The sequence below is a fragment of the Pongo abelii genome, chromosome 11, assembly GCF_028885655.2.
Source record: "Pongo abelii isolate AG06213 chromosome 11, NHGRI_mPonAbe1-v2.0_pri, whole genome shotgun sequence".
In the NCBI taxonomy this organism is placed as follows: Eukaryota; Metazoa; Chordata; class Mammalia; order Primates; family Hominidae; genus Pongo; species Pongo abelii.
The window spans coordinates 89,739,490-89,759,125 of record NC_071996.2 but is presented as its reverse complement, the minus strand read 5'-3'; the positions used below and the strand labels follow the sequence as shown (position 1 = coordinate 89,759,125).

Here is a 19,636-nt window from a genome sequence, read left to right as displayed (position 1 = left end):
CACATGGAACCAAAAAAGAGCCCTCATTGCCAAAACAATCCTAAACAAAAAGAACAAAGCTGGAGGAATCACACTACCTGACTTCAAACTATGCTACAAGGCTACAGTAACCAAAACAGCATGGTACTGGTACCAAAACAGAGATATAGATCAATGAAACAGAACAGAGGCCTCAGAAACAACACCACACATCTACAACCATCTGATCTTTGATAAACCTGACAAAAACAAGAAATGGGGAAAGGATATTTAATAAACGTTGCTGGGAAAACTGGCTATTCATATGTAGAAAGCTGAAACTGGATCCCTTCCTTACACCTTATACAAAAATTAATTCAAGATGGATTAAAGACTTAAATGTTAAACCTACAAACCATAAAAACCCTAGAAGAAAACCTAGGCAATACCATTCAGGACATAGGCATGGGTAAGGACTTCATGACTAAAACACCAAAAGCAATGGCAACAAAAGCCAAAATAGACAAATGGGGTCTAATTAAACTAAAGAGCTTCTGTACAGCAAAATAAATTACCATCAGAGTGAACAGGCAACCTACAGAATGGGAGAAAGTTTTTGCAATCTACCCATCGACAAAGGGCTAATATCCAGAATCTACAAAGAACTCAAACAAATTTACAAAAACAAACAAACAACCCCATCAAAAAACTGGGCAAATGATATGAATAGACACTTCTCAAAAGAAGACATCTATGCAGCCAACAGACACATGAAAAAATGCTCATCATCACTGGTCATCAGAGAAATGCAAATCAAAACCACAATGAGATACCATCTCATGCCAGTTAGAATGGTGATCATTAAAAAGTCAGGAAACAACAAATGCTGCAGAGGATGTGGAGAAAAAGGAACACTTTTACACTGTTGGTGGGAGTGTAAATTAGTTCAACCATGGAAGACAGTGTGGTGATTCCTCAAGGATCTAGAACTAGAATTACCATTTGATCCAGCCATCCCATTACTGGGTATATACCCAAGGGATTACAAATCATGCTACTATAAAGACACATGCACACGTATGTTTATTGTGGCACTATTCACAATAGCAAAGACTTGGAACCAACCCAAATGTCCATCAATGGTAGACTGGATTAAGAAAATGTGGCACATATACACCATGGAATACTATGCAGCCATAAAAAAGGATGAGTTCATGTCCTTTGCAGGGACATGGATGAAGCTGGAAACCATCATTCTCAGCAAACTATCGCAAGGACAGGAAACCAAACACTGCATGTTCTCACTCATAGGTGGGAATTGAATAATGCTGTCACTTGGACACAGGGCAGGGAAAATCACACACCAGGACCTGTCGAGGGGTGGGGACCTGGGGGAGGGATAGCATTAGGAGAAATACGTAATGTAAATGATGAGTTGATGGATGCAGCAAACCAACACGGCACATATATACCTATGTATCAAACCTGCATGTTGTGCACATGTACCCTACAACTTAAAGTATAAGAAAAAACAAAAACAAAAGCACAAAACTAAGGCTTCAGGCTGGGTGCAGTGGCTCACGCCTGTAATCCCAGCACTTTGGGAGGCCAAGGCAGGTGAATCACAAGGTCAGGAGTTCAAGACCAGCCTGGAGAACATGGTGAAATCCCGTCTCTACTAAAAATACAGAAAAATTAGCTGGGTGTGGTGGCAGGCACCTGTAATCCCAGTTACTGAGGAGGCTGAGGCAGGAGAATTGCTTGAGCCCGGGAGGCAGAGGTTGCAGTGAGCCAAGATCGCACCACTGCTCTCCAGCCCGGGCAACAGTGCAATACTCTGTCTCAAAAATAATAATAAAATTAAATTAAATAAATAAAAACTAAGGCTTCAGTAGTAATTCATCCAAGGTTACATGGTTGATAGTGGATTCAATTTTCACAAACAGGTTTGTCTAGCTCCAAAGCCTGTGTTGCTCACCTTCAGCAAATAAGGACATATTTTTGGCCCAGATTTTTCAAGTGATTTTCAGACCTCAAATAAATATTGCATTCTTCTGTATCTATGTATGCCTAATGATCTTTCTGGTGAATTGGTAATCATGTTTAGTGCATCAAATATGGAAAAAGTTCTCAAAAATAAAAATATAAACATGAGATCACTAACCTAATTTTCACTCAAGCCCCAGGATTTTCATTGTTATTTATAGTTCTCTATTGAGTTTTTTATTGCATTACGAAATTCCGTGGAGTTCTTAATGAACCTTATTATATAATAACCATTAGAAGTATTTTAACATTTACTTGAATTTATTCACCAATTATTTATTAAAACCTATTAGGAACCAATTATATGCTAAACATTGGAGACAGAGTGAACATTATTGTCATCCTTACCCTTAGAGCACTTACAGTTTATGGGGAATATATACATGGAGAAAAAAATCTTCAAAAACAACGGGATAATCATGATGGTAGATGTAGAAGAACCAGGAAGAATGACACTAAGTAGAGGGGCCCCTAGACCCAGACTTATTTAGGGAATGGCTTCTTAGGAAAAGGGATGCCAAACTGCACCAATGAAGGAGGGGAGAAAAGAATGTTCCAGGCAGAGGGAACCGTACTGACAAATGAACAAATATTTAAGATATACAAGCAACAGGATTTTGTACAATGCTTGATATGAAGCAGCAGAAAGATAGGGGACAGATTGAGAACCTTTAAGCCCAAGTCCGCAATTTAAACTGGTTGTTTGTTTTTGAGACAAGCGTCTCACTCTGTTGCCCAGGCTGGAGTGCAGCTGATACAGGAGGTAGAAAGAAAGGATTTAGGCAGATAGTGAGGGCAAAAGAGTCCTTGGCAGAGCTTCCCCTCTAACAAAAGGCAACCCCCAAATCAGTTCTTTTCTAACAAGAGCAGCCTGAAAAAAATCAAGCTGTAAACATAGATAAGCAAGCTGGAAGCTTGCACGGGGGAATGCTGGCAGCTACGCCAATAGAAAAGAGCTACCCAGGGGCAAGGCATGTCCAACATAGAGGCTCCATCTTCCCTTTTTTGTTACCACGTGTATAGTAATGAAGAAATGGGCAACATGGCACAGCTCAGGCAGAGGCATAATAAAAGATTAGGGTGGGGGCTACCAGAGATTCACAACCTATGCAAATGGCACACCTGTTCCAACCAGTTTTTCATTCCCTATGTAAATCAAATACCTCCTCCTCACCAGCTCATCTATAAAACCCCCTGCATTTCACTGTGGATCCAGAAACCCATTTTTCTGGGACCCCTGTGTGCAGCAGAGAGCTATTCTCTTTCTTTTGCCTATTAAACTTCCATTGTCAACCTCACTCTTTGTGTCTGCATCCTTGTTCTCATGGCTATGAGACAACAAACCTCGAGTGTTACTCCAGACAATGAGGCTGCTTCACTGTGACATGATCTCTGGTCACTGTAGCCTCCACCTCCCAGGTTCAAGCAATTCTCGTGACTCAAGCCTCTCAAGTAGCTAGGACTACAGGTAGGTACCACCATGTCCAGCTAATTTTTGTATTTTTTAGTAGAGATGGGGTTTCACCATGTTGGCCAGGCTAATCTTGAACCTGAGCTCAAAGCAATCCACACACCTCCACCTCCCAAAGTGCTGAGATTAAAGGCATTAGCCAGTGTGTCTGGCAATTTAGACTTTATAATAAAGGTAAAGCTGATAAACTGACTAGCAAATGAAAGACACAATATGGTATGCGTTTTGGATATATCACTCTAGAGAATTGCTCAGAAAGAGGCCAGACTAGAGGCAGGGAGACCTATTGGAGACTATTTCAGCAATCAAGAAAATAAGTAGATGCCCAATTGAAGGTCATAATTGCAGCAGTACTGAGAAATTGACAAAGTCTTAAAATATATAAACCACATGATTTTTGAGATCTTTGATATAAGGAGGGAGAGAAAACATAACTCAGAGGAGATGTTTGGGTTTTGGTAACTGAATGAAAATACAAGTTGTGAGATACAAAACAATAAAGTAGAAAGTTTAAGGCTGGGAAGGGAGGAAAAATGAGAACATTTGATATGTCAGGAAAAATAAAGTTACTCTGAATTCTTAAAGCCAGGTAATTTGTAGTCTGAGAAAAGTAAAGCATGTTTCAAATATGTATTGTGGAGAATGGGAACATGAAATAACTAACACTGAGAACCCAGGTGCAATTGAAAATGAAGAACCAGTGCTGGCACTGTCCTGATCTATTCTGTGATTGTCACCACCAGTGCTCAGCCAGCCACATGCTGAGGCATGCAAGGACCTTCAGGTTAATCCAGGGTTGATGCTGCACTGGTGAATGAAACAAGAAGTCAGTGGAGCAAAGAACAGGGGAAAATGAGGCTTGAAGACAGCTGAAGGTTCAGTGTTTCCATAACAGGCATAGGAGAATAACTGAATGCAAGAGTTTAAAATGTGGTTCTCATCTGTGGCTGCATATTGGTATCACCTGGGGAGCTGTATAATATACTGATTCTTGGATCCCACCTCTAGAGATTTCAATTTAATGAATCTGAAATGCAGAAATTTTGAAATTGTCTCCAGATACTCTAGTGCAACCAAGACTGAGAACCATTGAGCTGTAATGGATATGGAATTGATAATTGGTTGTTTGGCTCTAACATTGGAAAGGAGAAGAAGTAATGAATTATTTTTTTAAAAAAGTCTAGAATGTAGTTTAGAGAATAGCTGGATGAAGTATTGTGGAAGTAAAGGACACCACAGATGTGGGGATTAAAGACCTGAGTGGAGAAGCAGATGGGCCATCTACATAGAAAATAATGTTACCCAAGGTGACGGCCAAACTTGGAGTGGGGAGTCAGTTGTCTAGTTTAAGTTAATCTTTGATTTAAAAGACAGGTAGAAACCAGAAGTTGATGATTCACTTTACAAATTATATAACACAACTCCTTAAACAAATCTAAAACTTAATATCTTATACGAATTTATAAAATGTTAATATATTTCATATTATTATGTATAAAATATAAAATGAGATAAACTGTAAAGCTAAATCGGTGGTATTGATAAAATCAATTCAGAGGACTTCATTGATCTCTTCAGTGGGGAAAAAGGTAGTATTGCATCTGTGACCTAGAAAGCATAGAATACAGAACAGAAGCAGTTGTCTGTATAGGAAAATGACATTTTGCAGGTATGAATTTTTAACATAAATGAATGTGCCTACCCTTTTTTCAGAGCTTATATTTATCTAATAAGAAACTGAGTATTCCTCTTCCCTGTTATTTACCAACCTCAAGACACTTTATCTAAATTAACAGTGAAAAGGAAGAAAATATTTCTAGCAATTTTTCATCTGGTCCTATACTCATCTAGTTCCTACCAGTTGGTCAACTGGAGAGAAAATATTTATATAACACTAGATAGTATTTGACAGTGCTATAATAGCAACTGCTTATATTTAGATTAGAATGTGACTTTGTGGCTCTTTACATGACCATTTCATTCAGTAAGACTATCCTAATGAGGTCCTTTAGGCATTTCAGAAAACAAATTGCTTTGGTTGAAGTTCAGGATTGATTCATCTTACAACAAAATTTTTATGTGGTTGATATAATCCTGGAATTTTCTCTTTAAATTGTAGTGCACAATTTGGAATTATAATAGATATGTTTCGCTTGCTTTGTTTCCTAAATTGCATGTTACATTCATTTTTAAAATATTTTTCTTTCTCTGGGATTTTTTGATAGTGTCAATTCTATCTGTGTATCCATTGATACCCTATGACTTGACTGACTAAGAAAGTATCACTAACAATAATTATAGAATCCAATTTCCCCAGTATGTTTTCACGGGATAAATATAGTTGTTAAAAACTAAATCAGCACAAATCTTTCCCTACAGTGTTCAAATGGAACTTCATTATTATATCCACCACATATTAGAATGTTATTTAAAGATGCTCAAAAAAGACTGGATTGTAACTAGAGTAATGTATTTGGAAACACAAGGAAAAATGTATTAATCATGAGCAACATAACCAGAAAGACAAATGTTGGCAGTGGTCCATCCAAGCAGAGATAAGTAGACACTGTTTACTAGCCCACACTTATTTCTGTTGTAGAGATGCTAGTAAAGCCTCAGATCAAATATGTAACTTATTCTGATCCCACATACATAAAATCTATTTCTGGTTATTTGTGGGAAAAAAGCACTCTGGCAAGAGGACAGGAGTGTTGGATTATGTTGGCTCTTACAGTCCTTATTGTCAAATAACATGCTGCCTTTCTGATTTATACACTTCAATCTCCTGTGAATTTAGTTAGTGTGAGTCATCCAACACATCTGACTAATTACAGGGTATTGACAAGATTGAGTCTCTAGGCCTTTAAAGTTGGACCAGAGTGAAGTCACCAATGTCATAATTCTACTCTGTGTGACCTGTTGACCTCTTGGAATTTGACTGTCTGGCTTCCCCAACCTCAAAGCTTCCAAAATTCCATAATGATATTCTGTATTTACAAGAAGAGATTAGCTACAACACAGAAAGTAAATGGGGTCTCCTTCTGCCAGTCAAGATATCTCCATGTGATTGATATATGAACATTATAATTGAACACTTACATCAAGACTCCCCTCCTTACCCCGCCCAATTCACTTACACAGAAAAAGTCAGAATAAATTACTGTAGTTACAGAATTATTTTATTGTAATAATGCCTTTACAATAAATATCATTGGGTTTTCTAAAAGTGAAATCATTTCAAGCATAATGAAGAAAATGAGAGACAATGTGATGTAGTTGAAGAAAAGTTTTTAAGATATTAAAACTTTTAATATCTTTTAATAGTTTTAAGATATTAAAACTTTAATATCCTGGGTATTATGGCACATACCCAGAAATGGACAAATCTTGCACTACGCAGCATCATTCTTGGTTGGATGGCAGGAGGGGTCTGCATGCCAGGATCAAGAGGAGAATGAGAATCAAAGGATGACTTCATTAACACAGAGAGAGAAAAGCACAGGAACACCCATTGGTGTGCTCTGCTTATATTGTCAGAAATTAAGCCAAGGAGAAGCCATGTAGCTACCCACCTTTGCTTACCGTGATCTTCATCCTTCACACCCTCCACTCATACAAACAAACTTGAGTAAAAACCTTGAGATCTTGCCACTTTCTGAATCATAACTCTGTATGGATAAAGTTGAGAAAAGAAGGAATTGGCCTGGGTGCAATTACTGTGTGAGTTTATGAAGTGAAAGAGGAAAGAGAGAGCAGAGTTTAGGCTCATACCTTTCAAGGTACAGGGACCCTGCCCACTTAATTGTGGCTAAACAGGGTGAGGGAGTAATGAGTGGTCAAGGGTGCTGGGTAGTCAAAGGAGCATGGAGAGGCAGGATTGGCACAGAATAGGTCAGCTGAAAATTCCCCTCATGCACAGTGTAAAGGGAAAAACCTCAGGCTTTGGTATCAGATAAATCTGAGTTCAGTATTAATTAATTCTTAATTGGCTTTATGGTTTCTATATGATCCTCAATTTCCTAATTTGTGAAATGTGAATAGTAATTTCTACTAGGAATATTATGAATATTAAATAAAAATCAAAACAATAGTGACTGGCACAGAGTGGGTTCTCAATAATAGATGGTTATTATTACTAAATATGAAAAATTTATTGATCACACATACTTTGTTTAAAGGAGGGTTCATCTAACAGATAAAAGACCCAATTTGTTATGCTCAATATTTATTTATTTAGCATGTTTTCTATACTAAAAATAGCTTTAAAATATTTCACTTAAGTATCATTTTCTTTTACTTACTACCAAAATCATTCTAATAATTTCATTTCTCTATAATTATCTAAGGACTGAGTCATTCTCTCACATATATTCACTTTCATCAATACTTAGGAGTGTCTAAGAATATTCATTTGGGATCAGTCTAGTCATACCAAATGTGTATTCAATCTGCTACATTAATTGAGATAAATTTTGTTAGTCATAGTCACTACATCATTTTATTACCTTGTCATGAAAATATATACAAGCCTTTTTTCATTTTCTGAATATGAATTTTATTCAACATTCCCATCCCCTGGGATTTAGAGTCACACCAAAGGTTGCAGAGCATCAGATTATTTCATCATGGAATTGTGAAATTAAGAACTGTTCTGCCAGAGGCTCCTGGTCGACAATAAATGGCGAAATTCAAGACTCTTTTACTAATGTATGCCCTTAGTAGCTCGTTTTTAAGACAGCAGTACAGAATGTCTCCGTGTGATTAAACTTGAGGAAACCTTAATTCACGGTTAACTTTTACTTAGCTTCTGTTCTCTATCATTTCCCTTTCTTTCATGTTTGTATTTGTATATGAAGAGATCCCAAAAGAAAAATGTGTGTCACAAAAAAAGGGTTTATAATCAGAAAATGTGAGATTCATTTTGTGGTTCCAACTCTGTGACTTAGATAAGTTATTTAACCACAATCAGCTTCAATTTCTCATCTGTAAAATGTAAATTGTATATAACTCTCAGAGCTGTGGGAGAAATTGAATGAAACATCTATAAAGTACCTAGCCTCTAAGATACTCATCGAATGCTAGATTACTACTTTCCTTGTCTTCTCTTATCTTTTTCTTTTCACTAATAATAATAATAGAAACTACCTTAACTACTTTGTAACTGCTTTTAGAATATGAAGAATATGATCATTTAAGGGAAACGTAAAAGCACAACTTCAGCCGTTATTCCACTAATTTTCATTCACTTGGAACTCTAATATTAGTCGTGGTTACAGAGAGGCTTTATATAACTCAAAAAGTTGTGAGGATTAAAAGAGAGAAACTTTTCAAAGTACTGTCAGCTCTTTGAAGCATCTCTGTGCCTCAAAGTGAATTTACAGTGGTCAATAAATATTTGTTTAAAGAATGCTTGCTAAAGACTTAATGAACAAATAAAGGTAAATGTGCTTTGTTAATTGTGTTACACACACACACACACACAAGTATTCATTATGTTCTTAAAAAGTCGAGAGGTAAATTTGTTTGGATTAATCTTCCATTTTATAGTCTTCCCTTGTGGTTTGACTTGAGCCGGTTCATAGACAATGAAAAGTTACCTTAGACTACGTACAAAACCCCGAGTTTCTAATGAGAAGACATTATCACTAATGAAATAAATGTCTATGCACCATTCTGAAAACACAATTGTAGCAATTATTTTTTCCATTCATCAGTGACAAAAATATGTTAGTGGAACATAAATTGAAAGAAGAATATCTAAAGTTTGGTTTTTATAGTTATAAAAATAGAATTCTATTAGATTAAATTATATTGACTACAATAGTTTCATAAATACTATATCATCAATAATCTGTTACATTTTTTGTTATTCTTATTGTAGTATTCTATTCCTAGTAAGATACTTTGGAAATCAATAGCATCATTGTATGTAAAGTTTTTAAATTTAATTATCAAGTATTTTCTTTAAGGGAGGATGGGGGTAGTGAAGGGTAGGAAGGAGAAAGAAGATGAAGAGGAGGAGGTGGAGAAAGAAGATAAGGAAAAGGAGGAGGAAAAATAAGAGGAGGAGGAATCAAGCAGACTCAGTAATAACAAAATGTAATGTCTTTGGGTCCAAGAGGGCACAGAATAATATTCCTGAGGACCATGATAAGTACTCTAACAAATTGTTCCTTGCTCTTGCAACATTAACTTTGCCCTAAGAATCAAGTTCTTCCTTAAGGATGTTGAAACATCTGTTCTATAATTCAAAGAAACCCAGTGGTGATATAGTTGGGACTATTTCAAAATGTGTTTTTAAACAGAATTATATGAGATTTTTGCATTTTCTATAATCAATACTCTGATTAATAAAGTATCTGTAAAACTTTAAAATAATATTATAGAAATGTAGACTTCTTTAAACTGACAACTAAACTTAAGTTTCTTCTTTGAAATAAACCATTTGTCATTTGTCACTGCCATTTGTCATTAGACTTCTGAAAGCAAGTGAAACATTTTTCAAGCTGTCTGAGAGCTGCTAGCTACATATGTGTAATATCAAGAAAAGGCAAGCCCTATGTTAACATTTAGGGTGAAAAATCAGGTTACGAACAAACCTCAAGGGATTACTTCTAAAGTTTCTCAGGGTGATGGTGAGAGGAGGAAATAATGTACCATTGACCCCACACCCTCAGACCTAAGAGCTCTAAGTGTAAGCACTCCACCCTCAAACAGCTGCATGGCCCAATTTAGGCATATGTTCTTGAGAGGAAAAAGTTGGGAAAAAAAACAGAGAGATTGCACAATCCTAGAGATTTTGCCAACGTGCTCCCCAGCTTGCCTGAGACACCCTGGATCTGGCTCTCAGACATGCTGAAAGGGCTTTCCTTGATCTCCACAAAGCCAGAAGCAGGGCTGCTCTAGCAGCCAGTTGATTCTCCTGGGTCGGTTAAACCCAAGTTTAATCACCTCGTAACATCTGGATGCAGCAGAGAAAGACTCTTTGTTGTCATGTCCAGCATCAGCCCAACACAAAACTAAACTAGCTAAATCATATTCTGTCTTCCTTTTGATATTTCAGTGTATGATTTTCCTAAATAAAAATAGGCAGAGTTTATTTTGGGGCAGTAGGCTTCTCTTTTCTTTATATTATGGTTTTTCAAGAAAAATTCTCTGTGAAAAAACATTAAATATATTTACTCAATGCTACAATTAGAAAAAATAGAATTTTCCAATGTTAAAAAACTGATAATGTCAACAGAAATTTAGAGTCATAATAGAATTATTTAAAACATCATTATTCCTATGAAGATCAAAATAATCCTTTATTTCATATTATCCTCTGTGGCATAAGATACTCAGCAGCTAAAAGGTATGTTTTTTAAAAAAGTCTGGTTTTTGAGTCCTCTCCTTTAAACCAAGAAAGACACGTAGGTGGGGCAAGGGAGAAAAGAAACCAAAAATAGGAAGAAGCAAAAAGAAAAAAAAATGGAAGGAAGGAAGGGAGGGAGGGAAAGGTGAAGGGGGAGAGAAAGACAGTAAAGCAATAATATTTTCTTTCTTTATTGTCTGAAAAGACACAATAATATTCCTGGGGATGATGACAAGCACTCTGTGATAAAGGTGTGTTGTGCATTAGGACTTTTGTGTTTTGTTCTTTATGAGTGACATTCAGAGAAAATAATCAATGTATGACTATTAGAATTTTTCTTGGGTCCTAAAAGCAAAAGTGCAAAACCAGCATAGTGTTTCCAATACAAATGGGCATACGTGTATCACATATATCCCAAGTAGGGTATGTAACATACCCAAACAAGAAAGCACTCATTAAGACAGAGTTTTTAACCCTGGTGTTATCTCAAACATGAGTTTTCTCTGTCTTTACTTTGGCAGGGAACCTACAAAATTCTGTTCTAACTGGACAATATCTATTTTAAGTCTCTTCAACAGATTACACTCTTGAATCCAAACTGGAACTGAGTCATGTTTTTGTACAGAACCACAATACTTCCTATGCAACACCATTAACTATTCCCTAGAAGCAGCAACTTTACATTTTACTATTTAATTACTTTATACTAAGGGCACGTGCATTACAACAGGTCCACTATGTCCAATAGTTTATTCACATGACAAGGCCTTTCCTGATCATGGCCGTTAGAAGATACAACATATAGAGAGGCACTATCCCTAAGGTACTCAGGAAATGTAAGTGTCCCAATAAAGAAAAATATTTGTACATCCCCTACAATTGCTCACTGAATAAATAAATTATGGCATGTTCAATCAATGAAACCAGATACAGCTATTAAAAATGAAGACTATGACAAATACAAAAAACATGAAAATGTTTGATATAATGTTAATTTGTTAAAAGAAGGTGACATTCAAACTTATAAATGTATTTGTGTATCTATATGTTTGTGCTTGAGTATATATGTGTGTGTATACATGTGTCTATACACACACATGCAATGGACTGAAATCTTGAAAATATATTGAAAAATATAGATAGAAATGAATTAAAATGTTCACAGTCACTGTGTTAATGCAGAGTTCTATATAGTATTATTTTTGTTTATTTTCTCTTTAGAGGTTTTTGTAATTCATAGTTTTTAATATTTTTAATGGAAGGAATTTAGAAAACATTATGCAAAACTTTTCAGATCTTTTTTTTAAGAAGTCCAATATGGAACATAAAACTCTATTGGTATATATCTCTAGAATATACCCACCTTGACCCAGGTAACACCTTAAAACCAGGCACACACCCCTTCCTCAGTGAAATTAGTTCTTTAGTTTTTAAAAGGCACAAATTTGTATTTATGACAAAACATTAACACAAAATAAATTGTCTTTTCTTTTGAAATAAGATAATATAATTAGGAATTTTTATCATACAAAACAGAGGGAAACAATTTTAAAATTATTAACAACTTTTTAATTGCATGTTTTGTGAAATTGTGCTATTTCCAGACATAACTTTTTATTTAACTATTTTCCTATTTTTTAAAATGGGCTTATATTTCAAATAAAGGAAAATAATATGGCCACAGCCACTTTTTATATTTTTTCAATGTTTAAGGATTTCTAATTACTGTATGCTGAAATTTAATCATATATCTTCAGTTCTGTCTGTAATGTTATTAGCACAGTATTCTCCTAGCACAGCTCTACCAGCTTTTAACCCGGCTGACACTTTTCCTGTATTTGTGCTCTGTTTAACACAAGCAAGCCCGCAGCTTCCTGTGTGATGGTGATAACACATGCCTGGTTTTGTTGTTGGCTGCTGGATTGAAGGGGAAGACAATGCCCTTTGACCTCTGTCAAGTAGAAAAAAGCTTATCAGATCCTCACCAGATATCATTAAAGGAAATGGGCTGAGAAGGTTGCTTCTGGTAGGAAACATATATTTTAGAAAACTGTCACTGCTAATCTTTTTTACTATGGCACTAGAAAATCACTTCTGCAAATTTCAGTCCTTCCAGACAATGAAACCATACTAAGGGAAACTGAAGAAACTAACAAGAAAACCATAACAGGCAGTAAATTACTCTCTTGCAATGCCCTTTACCAAAAGAATTTACTCACTATAATTATTAGAATTTGATTCTCAACTCCATTGAGTGTTAAAAAGGTCAAAGACTAATGTAAACTTTTATACATTTTTTAATCAAATACAAATACATGGATTATCTACATTTAAGTTACAGTTGGGAATAGGTTTATTCCCAACTGAATTAATTCAGTCTCTTAGGAGGTTCCATTAGGCAGAATATTGATAGTCACCCATTCAAATCTCCTTGCCCTCTCCCCATCCCCACCCTTAAATGTACATCCTTCTATTCAAACTATCCCAAGAGAAAGAACTATGCTGCTGTGTTATGTCAGGGTCACAAAACCAAAAGGCCACCCGCACTAGAAAGACAACGTAAATGAATATAGTTGACAGGGGAAATTGGACAAAATGAAGAAAGTATTCCCCAAGTAAAGAAGGCAGCTCTATTCAATTTCAACTTATTATTACCTTAAGGAATTTGAGTCCACTCTTTCGGATCTTTAATTTTTCAGGAGAAATCTAGAATCCAGATTTCTATATAAAACAACCCAATTTTAAAATTGTGACAACATATTCAAAATTACTTTTTACAAACACTGGGCTAGACAAACAAACAGATCTATTAGCTGAACTTGGCTCATGAGCCACCATTTTGCAACCTCTAGTCTGGGACGAACTAAATGACACACAATTAGTCATCCTTTCAGCATTGCATTGAGTTTGTGGTAAGTAAGTAAACTGTGTCTCTACTTCTTGTGAGTTTTTTGTATCTTGAAGCTAATGGGGTAAGATGGGTCCTAGAGGTTCCTTCTACTTGGATTGGGGCCAGGTGAAACCAGAGAAAACTCCAGTAGAAAAGAAATACAGAGTGGGAAATTTAGGCCAATTCTATTTTGCACCTTGGGATAAAGGATAAGAGGTGCTTCTGAGACTGCTTTGAATTCTAGTTCTGCTCACTAAGAAAACTATATTGGGATTTGGGCTAAAAATCATGGTCATAGAAAGAACTGTATGTTGGTCAAATGTATCCCTTAGGCATATGTCATTCCATTACTACATGTGATAGGCCAAAGGGTAACTGAACAGGGATGTGAGTTTCAGATTCAAGTGCTGATAAAATTTACAGGAGTTCCCCACTGAAATCTAAGACTGGAGAATTAAATACATTATTAATAATAATACCTTAAATGTATAAATTTTTTACTAATATTTTCTATTTTCTAATTCATCAAGTCCATGAATAGTCAAAACTAGCAGCTTTATATAAACATTAACTTTTGAGAATGATTAGAAGTAAAATTAGTACCAAATTTATCAATGTATATATAATTATTTACAATGAATAAACACTAATGTTAATTTCTACACATAATATTTTAAAAACTCATTCACAGAAAAAAAAATCTTATAGGTAACATCAGCAAGATGTCAGAATAAAAAGCCCCAGACCCTCCTTCCTCTCATGGAGATATTGATTCAATAATACCTACCCCCATTCCCTTTATGAGAAATCTAGAAATCAGTTAAAAGTCTCTTTTTATCCCCAGGGAAACAGGAAACCAATTGTATCAAAGCTAGTAGAAAAATTCATAGCATCCTATTCTCTTTTGCCACAGTACTTTTCCCTGGCACAATGCCACATGATCAGGAAGAAACACTCAGCTCCTGGCTTCTTCCTGGGGAGTAAAAGAGAAGATGGAAATACATGCCCAATGTTCTGACTTTAGTGGAAGCTGCCAAGGGGATCAGCTTCTGTCTGATCTTTCTTGGAATGCTGATGGGACCCAGAATACTCTGGCTGCCTGGGGGCCACTAAGAACAATCGAGCTGAATAGCATGCTGTTGCTTCAGAGGGACCACAGTACAGCAGGCAGACGCTGATAATGACTTTATGGTCTGTTGCTCAGGGTGCAAAGAAAAGAACAGGACAGGTGTTTTGGCTTTTGGGGGAGCTGTCTAAGGGATTGATTTCTGTCTCTTTTATCTCAAAGCATGGACAGCACTCAGCATACTCTAGATGGCTAGGGACCAATGAAAAGAAAAACGAGCTGAGCAATGTGCTCCTGCTCTAGAGGGCCCATGGTACAGCAGAGAGAAGCCAATATAGCTCAGTGGACTCTCCCTCAGGGAGAAAAGAGAAGAGTGGAATATGCATCCAAAGATCCAGCTTTTGGAGGGGATGCCTGAGGCAATGTTTTCTGCTTAGTAAAACTTGGGGTGCTGATAAGACCCAATATCTTCTAGATGCCTGCGGGCCACTGAGAACAAGAACAAGCTGAGCAACATGCTCAGAGAAGATACATCCATAGAAAATGTTTCAGAAATTCTCAAAATCTCTAACTAAGCTGATTGGTGAATGTCTTTTTCTTTTATAAAGTCAATCTGTAAAGACTAGGAGAGGTGACTGTCTTTTTAAATGCATAGGTACCAACACAAAGTTACAAGGAACATGAAGGAAAAGAGGAAAATAATCCAATCAAAGATACAAAAAAAAATCCAATAACCAACCATAAAGAAATGAAGGTATGTAAATTTCCCAACAAATAATTCGAAATAACCATAAATATGCTCAATGAGCTGAGCAAAAATGATACATGAACAAAAAGATAGTTTCAATAAAGAAACAGAAAATATAAAAAAGAACTTAACAGAAATTTTGGAGAGGAAGAATGCAGTGAGTGAACTAAAAAATTTACTAGAGAGTTTCAGCAGCACACTTGACCAAGAAGAAAAGAGAATAACTAAACTTAAGTCATTTTAAATTATCCAGTCAGAGGAACAAAAAGGAAAAGAAGAAAAGAAGTGAAGACGACCTAAGCTTCTTTTAGAACACCATCAAGTGGACCAATATATGCACTATGGAAACTGCAGAAGAGAGAGGAAGAGAAACATAAAATGTATTTTTTTAATTGATGAAAACTTTCCAAATCTGGGGAAGAAAATAAACATCTAGATTTAAGACGCCCAATCTAACCAAATTAGAAAGACCAAAGAAATCCACGCCATGCCACATTATAATCAAATTGTCAAAATTCAGACAAAGAAAGACTTTTGAAAGCAGCAAGAGAATAGCAACTTGTGATTTACAAGACAACTCCCATTAGACTATCAGCATATTTCTCTACAGAAATCTTACAGATGAGAAGAGAGTGTAATGGTATTGATGGTATATTCAAAGTGCTAAAATGAAAAAACTGCCAACCAAGAGTACTAGATTAGGTGAAACTCTTTCTCAAAAATAAAGGAGAAATACAAAGTTTCTCAGATAAGCAAAAGCTGAGACAGTTCACCACTGTAAGACCTGCTTTACCAGAAATGCTAAAGAGTCCTTCAAGTTGAAATAAAAGAGGTAAAACAGCAACAGCAACTTCTATACAATTATATAAAACTATAAAGATTGTTGATAAAGGTAAATATATAGACAAATACAAAATACAATAATAATGTAATTGTAGTGCAAAAATCACTTTTAATTTTGGTATAGAGTTAAGAGACGAAAGTATGAAAATAACTACAACTGTATTAAAATGTTAATAGATACACAATATTAAAAGATGTAAATTGTGACATTAATAACATGAAGAGGGGGCAAAAATGTAGTTTTTGTATGCAATTGAACTGAAGTTATCAGCTTAAAATGGATTGTTATAACTATAAGATGTTTTATGTAAGCATCATGGTAACCACACAGAAAATGCCAATATAAGATATACAAATGACAGAGGAATCAAAGCATGTCCCTACAAAAAAAAAAAATCAATGAAACACAAAGGAAGACAACGACAGAGGAAAAGAGGGGCAAAAGAACTATGAGATAGAAAACAATTAACAAAACTGAGGTAGTAAATTCTTCCCTATCAATAATTACTTTAAGTGTCCATGGATTAAACTCACCAATAAAAAAATCTAGAGTAGATATAGTGGTTAAAAAGAAGAAAAGATCCAACTATATGCTGACTATAAGAGACTCACCTTAGATTTAATGACACACATAGGCTGAAAATAAAAGGATGGAGAAAGATATTTCAGGCAAATGGTAACCAAAAGAGCAAGAATAGCCATACTTAGACAAAATTGACTTTAATTAATTGACTTTAATAAAATGTCTTTATTAAAATTGACTTTAATAAAGTGTCACAAATAGACAAAGAAGGATATAATAATAACAAGTTAAGATAAAGTTCAACTTGTTACTATTGTAACAGGAAGATACATCTATCTATCTATCTATCTATCTATCTGCATTCAACATCACAGCACTTAAGTATGTGAAGCAAACATTGACAGAATTGAAGGGCAAAATAGGCAACAAAATAATAATAGCAGACTTCAATATACTACTTTTGACATAGATGTAAAAATACTCAAGCAAATACTAGCACACTAAATTTATATATGTACATACACATATATATACATCTACACACACACACACACACACACACACACACACATATATATATATGCACATATTCCACCCAACAGCACCAGAATACACATATTTGACAAGTTCACATGGGACATTCTCCATGATAGATCATATGTTAGGTCACAAAACAAGTCTTAACAAATTTAAGAAGATTGAAATCATATGAAGGTATTTTTCCAACCACAATGGAATGAAACTATATATCAATAGCAGTAGAAAAACTGGAAAATTGACAAATATATGGAAATAGAAATGAAATAGAAACTGGAAAAAAATTAACAAAGAGTTGGTTTTTCAAAAAAGTGAGCAAAATTGACAAATCTTTAGCTAGACTAAGAAATAAGATAGAAGAATCAAACTAAATCAGAAATGAAAGAAGAATAACTGATACCACGGAAATACTAAGTATCACAAGAGACTATTCTTGATAAATAATTATATACCAACAAATTAAATAGCCTAGAAAAAAAGTGGATAAATTCCTAGGCACACATAACCTACAAAAGATGACTCATGAAGAAAAAGAAAAATCTGAAGCAGACCTATAACAAGTAAAGACAGTGAATCAGTAATACAAAGATTGCCATCTAAGAAAAGCCAAGGAACTGATGACTACACAGCTCTATTCTACCAAACATGTAAAGAACTAATATCACCAGGCACGGTGGCTCATGCCTGTAATCCTAGGACTTCAGGAGGCCAAGGTAGGTGGATCACCTGAGGTCAGGAGTTCGAGGCCAGCCTGGCCAACATAGTGAAACCCCATCTCTACTAAAAATACAAAAATTAGCCAGGCGTGGTGCCACCAGCCTGTAATCCCAGCTACTCAGGGCAGGAGAATTGCTTGAACCTGGGAGGCAGAGGTTGCAGTGAGCCAAGATCACACCATTGCACTCTAGCCTGGGCAACAAGGGTGAAACTCCATCTCAAAAAAGAAAAAAAAAGAACTAATATCAATTCTTCTCAAGCTCTTTCAAATAACCGAAGAAGAGGGAACACTTTCTACCTCCTTTTATGAAGCCAGGATTACTTTGATACTAAAGCCAGACAAGGACACTAGAAGAAATAAAAATTATAGGCCAATACTGTAATGAACACAGATGCAAAAACCCTCAACAAAATACTAGAAAATTGAATTTAACAGCATTTTAAAAGGATTGTTCACTATAATAAAATGGGATTTACCCCAGGAATGCAAGGACAGTTCTACATACGCAAATCTATAAATGTGATACACCACACATTAAAGAATGAAGAACAAAAATCACATGATCATCTCAATAGATGTAGAAAAAGCATTTGACAAAATATAACATTCTTTTATAATAAAAATTCTCAACAAATTAGGTGCAGAAGGAACATATCTCAACACAATAAAAGCTATCTATGATAAACCCACAGCTAACAGAAGCTTTCCTTCTAAGATCAGGAACAAGACAAGGGTGCCCATACCTACCACTTCTATTCAACATGGTACTGGAAGTCCTAGCCAGAACAATTAGGCAAGAGAAAGAAATAAAAGGGATCCACATTGAAAAGTAAAAAGTTAAGTTGTCCCTGTTTCTGGATAACATGATCTTATGTACAAAAAATTCTAAAGACTCCACGAAAAAAAAAAAAACTATTATGACTAATAAGCAAATTCAGTAAGGTTGCAGGATACAAAATGAACATACAAAAATCAGAAGGATTTCTATACACTAACAATGAACTATCCAAAAAAGAAATCAAGAAAACAATCCCATCTATAATAGCTAAAAATATAATATAATAAAATACTTAGTAATAAATTTAACCAAGAAGGCAAAAGGCCTGTACATTGAAAACTAAAATATTGATCTAAGAGATTGAAGAAGACACAAATAAACTAAAAGATATCCTGTGTTCATAGGTTGGAAGAATTAATATTGTTAAAATGTCCACACTACTTAATATGACCTACAGATTAAATGCAATCCCTACCAAATAACAATAACATTTTCACAGAAATTGAAATAAAACTTAAAATTTTATTGAAGCATGAAAGACCCTGAATTGCTAAAGCAATCTTGAGCAAAAAGAACAAAGTTGGAGGCAACACACTGCCTGACTTCAAAATATACTATGAAGCTACAGTAATCAAAACAGCATGATACTGACATGAAAACTGACCAAGAGAACAGAATAGAGATCCCAGAAATAAATCCACATG

At 35.3% G+C, this 19,636-nt stretch overlaps 1 long non-coding RNA gene across 1 annotated transcript in view; it reads right to left on the bottom strand.

Annotated features, from left to right (window-relative positions):
- The window catches only part of LOC134759610 (uncharacterized), a 135,999-nt gene that overhangs the window by 87,588 nt on the left and 28,775 nt on the right, over window positions 1-19,636 (bottom strand). The window contains exon 4 of the long non-coding RNA XR_010136061.1: window positions 7,058-7,143. This is a non-coding gene — a long non-coding RNA (uncharacterized LOC134759610). The remainder of the gene's footprint in view (window positions 1-7,057; window positions 7,144-19,636) is intronic.